Source organism: Equus quagga, chromosome 7 (genome assembly GCF_021613505.1).
Source record: "Equus quagga isolate Etosha38 chromosome 7, UCLA_HA_Equagga_1.0, whole genome shotgun sequence".
Classification (NCBI taxonomy): domain Eukaryota; kingdom Metazoa; phylum Chordata; class Mammalia; order Perissodactyla; family Equidae; genus Equus; species Equus quagga.
Window position 1 is genome coordinate 35,856,251 of NC_060273.1, and position 12,444 is coordinate 35,868,694.

Below are 12,444 nucleotides of genomic sequence, written 5' to 3' on the forward strand. Positions count from 1 at the left end.
CCTCAGTGGCTAAAGGTGCAAATGGTGGAGACTTGGACTCTAGTGGGAGTGGGTTGAAGAGATGTGGACTAAGTTCATTATTTAAAAGTAGAATGATAAAAATCATTGAATTGTACATTTATAATGGCTGGATTTTATGGTATGTAAATTATGCCTCAAGGATGCTGTTTTCAAAAAGTAGAATTGACAGAAGTTAATGATAGGTTGGAGGTGGGGTAGTGAGAGAGAGGTAGATGTCAATATTGATTACTGGGTTTCTGGCTTCAACATTAGGCAGCTGGTGGTGCCATTTACTGGGCTAGGAACGATTGGGGTAAGAGCAAGGATAGGATTGATATGGTATGTGCATGGTATAGGGAGATAAAGAGTTTGTTATGGGACACGTTATCTTTTGAAATACATGAAAGATATCCAAGTGGAGATATTTATTTAGTAGACAGTTTACATAGGGCTAAGCTCAGAGGATAGGTCTGGGCTGCTGATGTGAATTTGGCAATGGTAAGATAATAAATAGTGATAAATAGTGTTCAAAACCATGGGAATGAGTGAGATCACCTATGGAGAGAATAAAAAGATAGAGGAGGACCCTGGACTGAGTCTCGTAGCCCTCCAGCCCTCTACTCTCTAGAGGCTGGGTAGAGAAGGAGGAGCCAGTAAGGAGAGAAAAACCAATAGATTATAGCTCAGAGAAGGAAGCGTTTTGAGGAGGAGAGAATGGTCAACTTCTGAAAGCCTACCAAAAGATCAAGTAAAATGAGGATGGAAAGAAATCATTGTATCTGGTTACATGAAAGCCAGTGGCAGTTTTAGTGGAGTGGTGGGAGTGGAATCTGGATTGGAGTGGACAGAAGAATGACAAGGAAACAAAGAAAAACCACATCACTTGGATGGAGAAATTTTCACAGCATTAGGAGCAGTGAGGAGTGGCAGGTGAAAGGACGCATAAGGGACAAAGAGGAGGTTTTATAAAATGGGAGGTATCAGGACAGGTTTACATGCTCATAGGAATAAAGCAGGAGAGAGTGAGAGATTAGAAGCCAGAAGAGAGAGGGAGTAACAGAACTGACATTCTTGAGAAGAAAGGAGGGCATGAAACTAGGGGGCGCAAGTGGAGGTATTTGCCTCTAATAGAAGAAGGGCCACCATCTCCACTGTACAGGAGGGAAAAAGGAAAAATGGATGGAGACACAAAGATTATAGATTTGGTGGTAGGAAGATAAGGTTTACAATTATGTTCCTCAATTAAGTAAACGAAATCCAAGGTGAGATCATTTGCTGAAAGGTGCCTGAGGATGGAAATAGGGGAGGTTTGGGGGGTGTTGAGAACTTCTCTATGTGAAATGACTGTTACCACTGTACTGGTCTTCTTATATACCTAGACACCTGTCAAAAGAGCAACTGAAACACGCCATTGGATAATTTTTGTGCTGTCCCACATTCTCAGTCCAACTAAATCACTCAAGCAAATATTCACTACATACATTTTATGTGTCATCCCTGTAATAGATATTTTATGGAATAATTATTCTTAAAACCCTATAAAGAAGTTACCTTAAATAATGTGGTATTAGCTATAAGTTAGAATGTTCAGAGATGTCCATTCATGCAAGGTGGAGAGGTCAGAGTACTGAGCTGCCTGTCCCTGGAAATGGCGGGCTGATGACCATCTGTCAAGGATCTTTTAAGAATGGGCCTGTATTGGATGGGAGTGGAGCAAATGGCCTCTTGTGCCATGTGTCTGTCTACCAGCAAGCGCGTGAGGCTGAACTTGCTCCAGAAGGTGTTGTGGAGGAGGCGGCCTTGACGGACAGATATGACTTGGAATGCTAGGGATGTTTATGTGCACTTTTGCTTCCCATAAAAAATCTTCCAGAGATCTCTCTGTCCCTTCTTCCCTGGCCATCCCCAAAGAGTAAGGTAACAACTTGCTAATCAGAATCTGTCAGAGAAGGGTCCAACTTTGACTCTCTGCTCTATTTCCTGAATGACCTTACTGCCAGAAACTCAACAGACCTAAGGAGGCAATTGGGCAAAATCTAGACTGCTTAGGCTTTTCAAAGAAGACCCTTCTCACTACCATAGTGATGTGGGGGCAAATTATAGCTGGAAACACAGGAACAGTGGTGGTGGGTTTCTAAGAAGAAAAACCCACATGAACACTGAAGAGTTCCTGAAGCAATGGTTCTTAACATTTTGGGGGTCAGGTAACCCTCTTAGGATCTGTTGGAATCCACCAGCCTCTCCCCAGAAAAGTGTACGCTTATACAGAGTTTTATGTAGAGTTTAATGTTGGAGTGTCCGTGGACCCACTGCAATTCCAAAAGAAGGGGCACAGGGGAAAAGCTGACTGAGAGGAATTGCATCAGGGGCAGGTTGGGGTGGAGGCCCAAGAGTACTTAAAGGAAGAAAACCCCAGAAGTGCCAGGTGTAAGATGGAATGCTCCCCAGATATGCACTTAGAGGCTGGGGAAAAGGCTGGTTTATGTGGACTGCATCACAAGTGAGAAAGCTGGCAGAAAACTGTATTTTGGCAGCCCAGAAGAGTAAAGAAAAAGAAGGGAGGAAATTAGAGTTTGTCTTTGATGGTACATATTCTATACATAATAGTCTTTCAATAATATTACACAAAATATTTGTATTTCTCAAAAACCTCAGAGTGGTTGCTAACCTGGATAATATTTTCCTACAGCATCCAACATGCCTAGCCAGAGGCAGAAAATAGAGCCAAAACTGGACAGGTGGACTCTCAGAGTTCACCCTAACATCAGAGTTATGGCTGAGATAACCCTACTAATTTCAAAGGTCGTGAACCTTCATATCAAGGCAATCTTGTCTTGATCTCGACATCTCTGACCCTTGCTCAGTATTGTTTTCATTGGCTGCAATATAAAGATGGTAAGTGAGAAGACACACACTCTCTCCCCCTGTGCCTGGAATTTCTATTCAACACCACGCAGTTAATCCAAGGGTAAAGGAAAACAATAGATAGCTTTGCTCCTGTGGTATTTCATTCATAAGACAAGTCACCTTTTGGGTAGTGAATTCTCTCGTTGCCCAGTAAGTTGCCTATGACCAAGGAAATCGAATCTCATAGAACTCTCCCCTGTTGAACCATTCCTGAGCTGTGGGTTTTCTGGTATCTTCAAAGATGAGAGCTGCCACCACATCTCTTCTCCCATGCACAACACTGGTAAGTTTTCTCTCCAGGAGATTCTATAATGTAAAATTAAGCTGGTGCCATGACCAAAACTTTCCCACATCCAGGATTTGCAGGGCTTCTCTGCTGTGCATCATGAAGGTTATGCTGGGGCAGAAGCCACCTGACACCATTGCATTGTAGGGTCTCCCCCTAGCTGGATTCTCTGGGGCACCATGAGGCATGAGCTTTACCTCAAGCTTTTCCCACACATGACACAAGGACGAAGTTTTGGCTCAGTGTCGCCACCTAGTGCTCATGAGGGTGCTGAGCTCTACCTGAAGCTTTTGCCACTCTCACTACATTCTTTGCTTTCATTTCAATGTGGATTCTCTGATGCACCATCTGTGTGGGGCACGTAAGGTTTTCGTATAGTCAAGGCAACGATATGGCCTCTTCCTGGAGTGGGGCATGGTGAGGTGTGAGCCAGAAGCAAAGCTTTCCCCCTCCTCACTGCACACCCTGAGGATCTCCTGGGTGTGGACTCCCAGCTCTGCTCTGGCTGGAACGTGTGCCACATTCCTTACACTGGTAGGGCTTTTCTCCGGCACGTGTCTTCTGATATCACACCACGTTAGAGCTCTGTCCAGAGCTTTTTCCATTCTCCCCTGTGTGGTTCATGAAGACAGCAAGGATGGTACTTTCACCAAAAACTTGCTTCTGGGGTAATTTCCCCAGGCGTCTCTGTGAACATCTCCACATTTCCCCACTCTCCCGCCCAAACTTTCACGGCTTTGCCCACCATCACCACTAGTCTATTGTTTGGTTCCTCCAAAGGAGGTCCTGGAAGTTTCACTTTGTCCCACCACTTTCTGCCTTGAAGCCTCTTTGTTGCTTTTTTTCACTTTAGAATCTAAAGGAAAAAGTAAGAAGTGATGGTGTTAGTCTTGGAATAAACTTTGGAACCGAGGGAAAGGATAATTGGAACAATTACATTAGACTAAGCTAAAGCACAAGTTCTTCTGGATAAGGGAATTTATGAACTCAAAGGTAGAGACAGCGGGAGGGAGGTGCGGGGGGACTCTGTTCCCTGAGCAAAGTCTTTTCATAGGCCATATTCATACGAATGCTTCTGAATGTTCAGTTTACAGTCTGATTTCTAGTCACGGCCTCTACGAGGCCTTATTTGGTTAACTCCACCTCACTCTGCTCTATAATCCCTCATTTAATTGAAATTGCTCATTTGCAATCCTTTCTCCTCTTTCTTCCCCTCACCCCACTTTCTTTCTTTCTACAGACATTTGTAGCACTTACAATGAGTCAGGCACTCTCCTAGGTGCATTACTTATATTAATTCATTTAATTCTTATAACAACCTTATTAAGTAGGTTTGATTATTGTTCCCATTTTATAGCGGAGAAAACTGAGGCACACAGAGGTTAAGTATCTTGCCCAAGTACAGGCTAATATGTGTTAGAGACAGGATTCCATCCCAGGCAGAATGGCTTCAGAGTCTGCTCTTCAAGCTTCCTGTTTGGGGGTACTTGGTCTCTCAAGCTTAGAAAGCAGGCTTTGAAGACAAGTATCATGGCTCTGATTCTTTTGAGTGCTTCATAGAGCCCAAATCTGTCTTTGCGGAAACCCCAGAGAAAAGATATATTACGTGCTTAATAGGAAAGGCACAGAATCCTTGAAATTGGGTGAAGAGTAGATGTTCTCCTGTTGGCTGAATCTGAAAACTCGGAAGCAATGGAACAGATTTGGCTCTGGCAACCCAGCCCAGGACTCCTGCTCCCACTTTGTTCTCAGGAGAGAGATGCTCGTGGGCCCTCTCTTTGTTCTATTGAGAATTATCAAAAAGCTACACATCTATTTGAAGATCTGGCACTGTGAACTGGCCACATTGTCCTTTGTTCTGCTACCAACTTGAGGTCTCCATCACTTTTCTAACTGCTCTCCACCCCTCCTTCCCTGCCCTCAAAGACCCACACTTCCTTTTTACTTTCCTACCAATTTTTATGTGTCTACTTGTTTGTGCCAATTTGTCTGTACATCCTCATAGTACACATCCGTGTGTGGGAGATACTTGCATACCTGGGTGGCATCGACATAAAATATGACTGTAACTGTATTTACTTATTTATCAAGAGGCAATTTTTTTCTTCCATTTAGAAAAGAGTGGCTAGGAAAAGACTGGGCTTATGAATAAGTATAGTTGCATATGTCAGATCTTCAGCTATTTATTTTTATTTTAACGATAAAACTAAAAGTAGTAATAAGCCCATTTGATTTTTCACTTACATATTGAGCAATATGTTCTTCAATAAAACTGCAGTACATATGTCACTATGTATGCCCTGGTCCTTGTTATACAGTCATTTCTAGGTGCTTTCTCACCATACAGCATAGGCTTTTGTATCAGGTAGGCCTTGGTTCCAAATCCTATCTCTGCTATTTGGTAAATGTGACAGTGGGCCAGCTACTTAGTTTTCTGAGCATTTTCCTCATCTGTAAAAATAGAAAACAGCTTTCTATGGTGTTTTTGTGAGAACAAAAAATGAAAGCATCTAATGTAGCACCAGACACATAGTATGCGTTCTGTCAATGTAACTTGTCTTCCTTCCCTCCTACCTCTCTCCCATGGTCGTCCCCCTTCAGCTTCTGGTTTTGTTCTCCTATGGAAACAGAGGGGTGCCAGTTGCTGTCTTGTATCCATCGTCATCCCCAGCTGATTAGGGAATGAATCATGAGCACTGGGGCATCAGTACTGAGATTCTTAGTCTGGGAGCAGATCCCATATGTTCCAGAAGGAACTATGTTAGAGAAATGTTCTCTAGTTGATTCTTCCCTCAATACACAATGGTGACCCTGCTTTCCCTCTCAGACCCAGAGGATCATGACAAACCAAGGGGCACAGAAAGCCCCAGGGTATGGTCTAGGCAAGCCAGAAAACTTACCTGGTGAGAATAATTTTTTTGGTACTCATTCTGCGTGGTGGTCCCGATAACGTCCCTGTGAGCCAGAAAGCCAAAGCTTCCACCTTGAAAACCTAGAAAAACTGGAGACAGGTTGCATGGCTAATGGCCTATTGACTCATAAGAATCTATTTTCCCAAAAATAACAAGACAGCTAACAGGAATTGGGAGCCAGTGTGGTATAGGAAAAAGGATGTTGGCATTGTCATTAGATTTTACTCCCTTACTCCCTCTCTCCCACTGTTATAATCTACTGGCCCCTACATCATTTTATTTTCTTTATCCTTGATTTTAGGTCTTTGATCATTATCACTCTTTAAAAAGACTTCTGTCTTAATTCTTGGAAATTTTTATATAGACATCAATGGTTCTTCTAACACTGGAAAGGGGCAACCTAGCAAGACAGAAAACTTTTAGACAACAACCGCTCTACTCCAGTCAAACACTACAGAAAAAACTATGGCTCCATCCCCATCAGCAAAGGCTGAGTGGGGAGTCTGGCCTTCCACTTTCAGTGGGCTGGTATTAGTGGAGACCACATGGGTAACCTGCACTCCCACCCTCACCCAGTGGTAACAAGACACCCTTCATCTTCTCTACTACATGAGTATGTTTATAAAGAGAAGGAATCAATGGAAAGGAGGACATTTAACTAGAAGATAAATTGGTGGGATATCCCAGAGACAGAAAGGAATGGTATGGAGAATGCAGGCTGTGATGTTCATCTTCGATGACAGGAACACTGCTTCCTTAGATACAGGAGGAAGGAAAGGGCAGCAAGGGAAACTGTTGATGTGGAGGAGGTAGAAATTTTAAGGACATTCTCCTCTGGTGACCTCCTGCTGTGTTTGAAGAAGGGTGGGTGAGAGAGGCAGGTGGACATGGTATCCTTTCCATTGATTCCTTCTCTTTATAAACATACTTATGCTTTCCCTATACTTAAAAACAAACAGAAAATGCTTTCCTGTAGACTTCCCTCCCTCAAAGCTTCATCTCATTTCTCTCCTCTCATTTCCAGGCAAACTTCTAACCCTTCGCTATAAGTAGCCTTCCAGTTCCAGTCCCTGTTGTAAATGCTCTTGCTAGTTACAGTGACCTGAATGGAACACACCTTTGACTCCTAGCAGTCAAAGCCCCAATCTACTCCCATTGAGAACTCCATGTCATTTCCACAGCACTCCACAAGCCTTCCACCTTTGACCATGCTTTTCTCTTTGGCTGGAATGCCCTTCCGTCCACTCTCCTTCTAGGCGCAGTTAAATGTGACTTCTTCTAGGAAGTCTTTTTCATCATTCAACTCGAAATTCATGAGCCATCCTCTTTCAAGGGCCTACGGAACCTTGTTTCTTATCTGTATTTTAATACTTTATTCTTTCTGCTGACATATTAGTTAGTTGTCATCCCCATGTCTGTCTTCCTTAAAGAGTTTAGGGAAACCCAGTAGGGTAGTAGGACCATGTTTCGGTCCTCTTTGATTGGCCCTGCAGTATCTAACACAACTTGCCAGTAGTAGCTTTGAGGGTCTTAAATTGATACTTGGAGTATTTAGGACTTTGGGAGTTCTCTGCTCCTCACCAGCTGTCCCACCCCATCCCCACCTGCCCACTCACTCCTTGGTTAGGTAAAAAGCCAGGCAAGAGGCAGGAAGGAACGTTAGGAATGACAGTAGGTGGGAGGTGGGAGATGCAAGTGGCAGGTTGAGGGTGTCTGTGGCCTAGCATGTGGAAATGATGCCCTCTCAAATTAATTAGTGCCCATGGGTGATTTACAAAGGGCTGTTGTCTCTACCTGATGCCCTTTATTAGACAAAAGCCAGGCACCCTAAGGGCTCTGCCTGGATGTATGCCTGGAGAATAGAACATAGATTGTACCAACTGACAGGTGCAGCTGAGAAAAACTATTGGCACAATTATCCTAAAATAAGGGATAAGCCAAAAATTCATTTCCTTCTACTTTTGGAATGCATTTTTAACCACAGATTTTCTTTCTTAATTATATTGTATCGAGTCTAACATTAAAATGATACTACTAACATAGAGGAAAACATCAGAAGTATTTAAGACCAAGAGTTCTAATCCTGGTTGGTCAGTTTTCTCATCTGTAAAATGAAAAAATTCAACAAGATCATTTAAAAACTCCATAAAGTTTCCTAATTCCCTGGGCTCACACTGACTGGAGAGGGGACAGCCAAAGAAGGCCACACAGGCTAGAAACCAGTCTCCTAACTCCGGGATCCAGTGCCTGGGCTGCAGACCCACCTCTGCATCACCCCTTTGGCATCGACCATAACGGTAAGAATCCCCCAAAAAGTTTGCACACATGGTAGATCTTCCCCCAGGACCAATGTCCGACGTTGAGAACACTAATCCTTACATCTTACGATGTATAGAGACCCTTTGCAGAACAACCTTCCATGAAAAAGAAAGCCTTGCAGCATATCTGGGCCAGTTCAGTCAGGGAGGGACAGGTCCACGACTGCACTCAGTCTCCTGACTCCTGTCTGTGGGACCTTCTGCCATCACTCACCTTCTAAGTCCAATTCGTCTCTCTTAGGTCAAAAATCCTCAGTTTCAGCATCTCTAGGCCAGGGCCCAAGCGCCTCACCGCCACTTTCGCGGGAGTCCAGCACTCTTGACTTCACGCAGGCCCGCATGTGGGGCAGGCGAGATAGGTTCGGCTCCCTCTCCTCTCCTGCAGCCGACGGGCAGCGTTCCCTGGCTCGCGGCGCCAGAGGGAGGATGGGGCTGGGGGAGGAGGGAGGCGGACAGCGGGCAATGGGAGTGGGAGGAGGGGGTCCACACGTTTACTGGACGCACTGCCCGCATTTGCTTTGTTCACACTTGAATTGGAATTGGGTCGTAACATAAAACTCGCAGACCGACCGCTCCAGCGAGGTCCTCGGGGTGGGCGTGGGGGGACCTGCTCTCTTCCTCGGAATCACTCACTTTCTGGGCTCTCGCTTGTCTGCGATCGCGACAGTGGCCGACCCAGGGGACAACAATTCTCGCAGTTAGAGAAACGCAGGCTGGTCCTCGCGGGTCACTCGCCGGACCGGCTGACGGCGTCCGGGGACCGGGAGGAGAAGCGCCTGGGCCCCTGTGCGCCCACTCGCGCCCTAGGCGCGCCCTGCACGAGGTCTTTCTGGCCTACCTCACACCGGCGCCCGGGGTGCAAGGGTTAAGGAGCGTGAGCTGGGGTGGCTGGTGGGGCAGCTCGGCGGCCCAGGCTCTGTCCACCGGCTAAGGAGGAGCTGCCTATGCCAGGGAGTCTGTTCCCGAGTGCCCTGCAGGCATGGGTCCCTGGCCCTGGACAAAGGGTGTGAGGGGAGGCTTGGATCTGCCCGGGTACAATGCACGGTTAGCTGGCGAGCGTGGGAGACTGTGGTGATAGGGTGAAGGGCCAGGGCAGAAGAGAAAGGGAGGGCTACCTCTGTTCCTCTTGTCTGACTCAGGGTCACCAACTGCCTGAAGTGGACAGTTGATGACTAACACTTGAGCTGGAAAACGTCCAGCTGCACTTGTGCGCCAGCAAACGGCTAAGGCCATAAACTGACGGCCCGTTGTCTGATGTGTCCAACAGATGGGTGCTGTTCAGATCCCACCAGGTTTTAACATCTTTGAGGCAACACTTAAAAATTGGGAGATTTCACATAAAAAGCTAGTTTTCGAAAGCTTTTTGAAAAGTTCTGGTGGCATGGGCCTGAATTCCCATGTGGAAGTTGCTAGAGTTCAGTCGTTGCTGCCCCCGGGTCTTCTCTCCATCGCCTGCCTGACACCGTGGCTGAATCTCAGCCTTTTATCATTGGCTGTAGCTCTGGCTTTCCAACTGCCTCCACCCATATCCTACTCATGAGCTTTACCTGCCTGGCCCCTGTGGGCATTTTAGTCTGTAAATCCTGTGTTAAGATCCCAGAAGGCAGAGATGCCTTATTTATCTTTGCAACCCAGACTAGTGTCGCGCCTTACATACAGCAGGCTTTAGTAATTATGCATTGAACTGGTTTGAATTGAGGAGAGGTCTGTTTGCTCAGATGGGGGTGCTGCAACTGTTGCAACGCTGGCATCTCCCCAAGCCTTGGTGTCCCTCAGGTGACACAGCAAAGACCCAAGACATTTAAAGCTGCAACTCTGGATCACTTGACTTCTCAGCTGACATTGAGGATCAGGGCAGCCCGCACTTTGTGAACAGCAGATCTAATCTGCCTGCTAGAAAGCCTTCATTCCACCTGGGACGCTTAAGCCCACCCTAGATCTAATCACTAAAGTAGAATATGGGATAGCGAGTACTTGAGGGGAGGGGTGGTACTTGAGGGAGGGGGAAGGAAGATGTGTTCTTTTGATTACAAGTAACAACAGCAACAAAAAACCGTCAAACTTTCTTAAGCAAATGAGGGAAATGTCCCATAATTGTCAAGTCCAGGGGGATCTGGATCCTGGTGCTCAAAAGGTGTTATAATGAATTCTTCTCTTCATTTCTTAGCTCTCCTTGCCTGAGTTGGCTTCCATCTCAGGCACTGACTCTTCTAAAACAGTGATAAACCTGTCCTCTCTTTTTTTATTTAAAAAATTTTTTTTTATTGACTTTCTTCTTCTTTTTTTCTTTTGAGGAAGATTAGCCCTGAACTAACATCTGCCACCAATCCTCCTCTTTTTCCTGAGGAAGACTGGCCCTGAGCAAACATCCATGCCCATCTTCCTCCACCTTATATGAGGGACACCTGCCACAGCATGGCTTGACAAGTGGTGTGCATGTCCGCACCTGGGATCCAAACCGGCGAACCACAGGCCACCGAAGCAGAACATGCAAACTTAACTGCTGTGCAACCAGGCCAGCCCCCAACCTTTCCTCTGATAGCCCAAGGCTTACCTGCTAGGAACGCCAGTGAAAAGACAGCACCACTTTCCAGTGACTCAGCAAAAATTCTGGGCTGACATCCTTCGGAATAACATGAGTCACATGGTCACCATTGAACTCATTACTATGGCCAGCGCAATGGAATATTCTAGCCTGAGTAACTGACCCACCGCTAGAGTCTGGATGGGAGGATGGTGAGCCTCTGTGGACTCTATGGACTGAAAATTGGGTAGAGGTGTGTCTTTACACAGAAAATGTTAATACAGGAAACAGATGCTGGCAGGTAAAAACAACCCGTCTTCACTAGAGAACTAATATTAATAAGTTAAGGAAACTGAGATGTTTCAGACTGGACTTTGAGCTGAATGCAGTATCTGGATTGGACTTTGCATTCTTTCTCTTGGGGAAGAAGTAACTCTATTCCATGTGTGGGACAGAGGGAAGAACTGTGGTAGAGAATGCTAGATTTCTACAACCCATTCTCCCTTCTTTCATATATCCAGCTTTCCTACATCCCCGAGCCTCCCTTGCAATTAAATGTGGTCCTATAATTAAGTTCTCCTCAAAGGAATATAAGCAGAAAGTTTGTATGCAACTTGTGGCTCTAGCCTGTAAGCCTCCTGTGTACATCCTTCCACAGCCAGAGTGACCTTCAAAACCATATGTTAAAGATGACAGTGTCAGTCTGAGCCCCTGAATGACTGTATTTGAATAGAACCTACCTTCTTCTTTCAACCTGGAATGACTGTCCTGAACTATTTAGAGAACAAAACAAACTTCTATGTTATTTGGGCCATCACATGTTGGGCCTACTTATTTTGGCAGTTTGGCCTCCTCTAAGGCATTTGGTACAGGGAAGTTCTTCCTATTATGACACAAAACCTGGAAGTCATAAAGGACAAGACTGACAGATTTCACTACACTACAAAAATGTAAAACTTCTGTATGGGAACAATAAGATAAAGTTAAAGTAGACATGAAGAAAATGTCTGCACAATATATAGTAGGCAAGAGATTAATATCCATTCTAAAAAGAGAGCTTTTGCATAATAAGAAAAGGATTAAAAGGACAAAGGATATGAATAATTCATTAAAAATGTAAATAGTAACATACATACAAAAATGCTCAATCTCACTAGTAATCAGGAATATAAAAAAATTTTTCTTAAAGCAAAATAAGTATTTTAATACCTTTTCTTTTAATTATTTTTGACTACTAGAATAGTACTTTTAGAGTGCACATAAAGTGTCAATTTGGTTTTCCCTTATTAATTAATCTTTAAAGTTTCCGAAGAAAGGGAAAATTAGAGGGAACAAGGAAAAAAAAAAAGTAAGACAGAACCAGCTTTAGATAAATAGCCATACTATTAAGAAGTCAGTACCTATTAAACTCTAAAATATAGAAACAACATAGAAGGGGATATCTTTTACATTAAGCAAAATGGTCTCTTTCAGACAAGATGGATACTCTCATGAAGG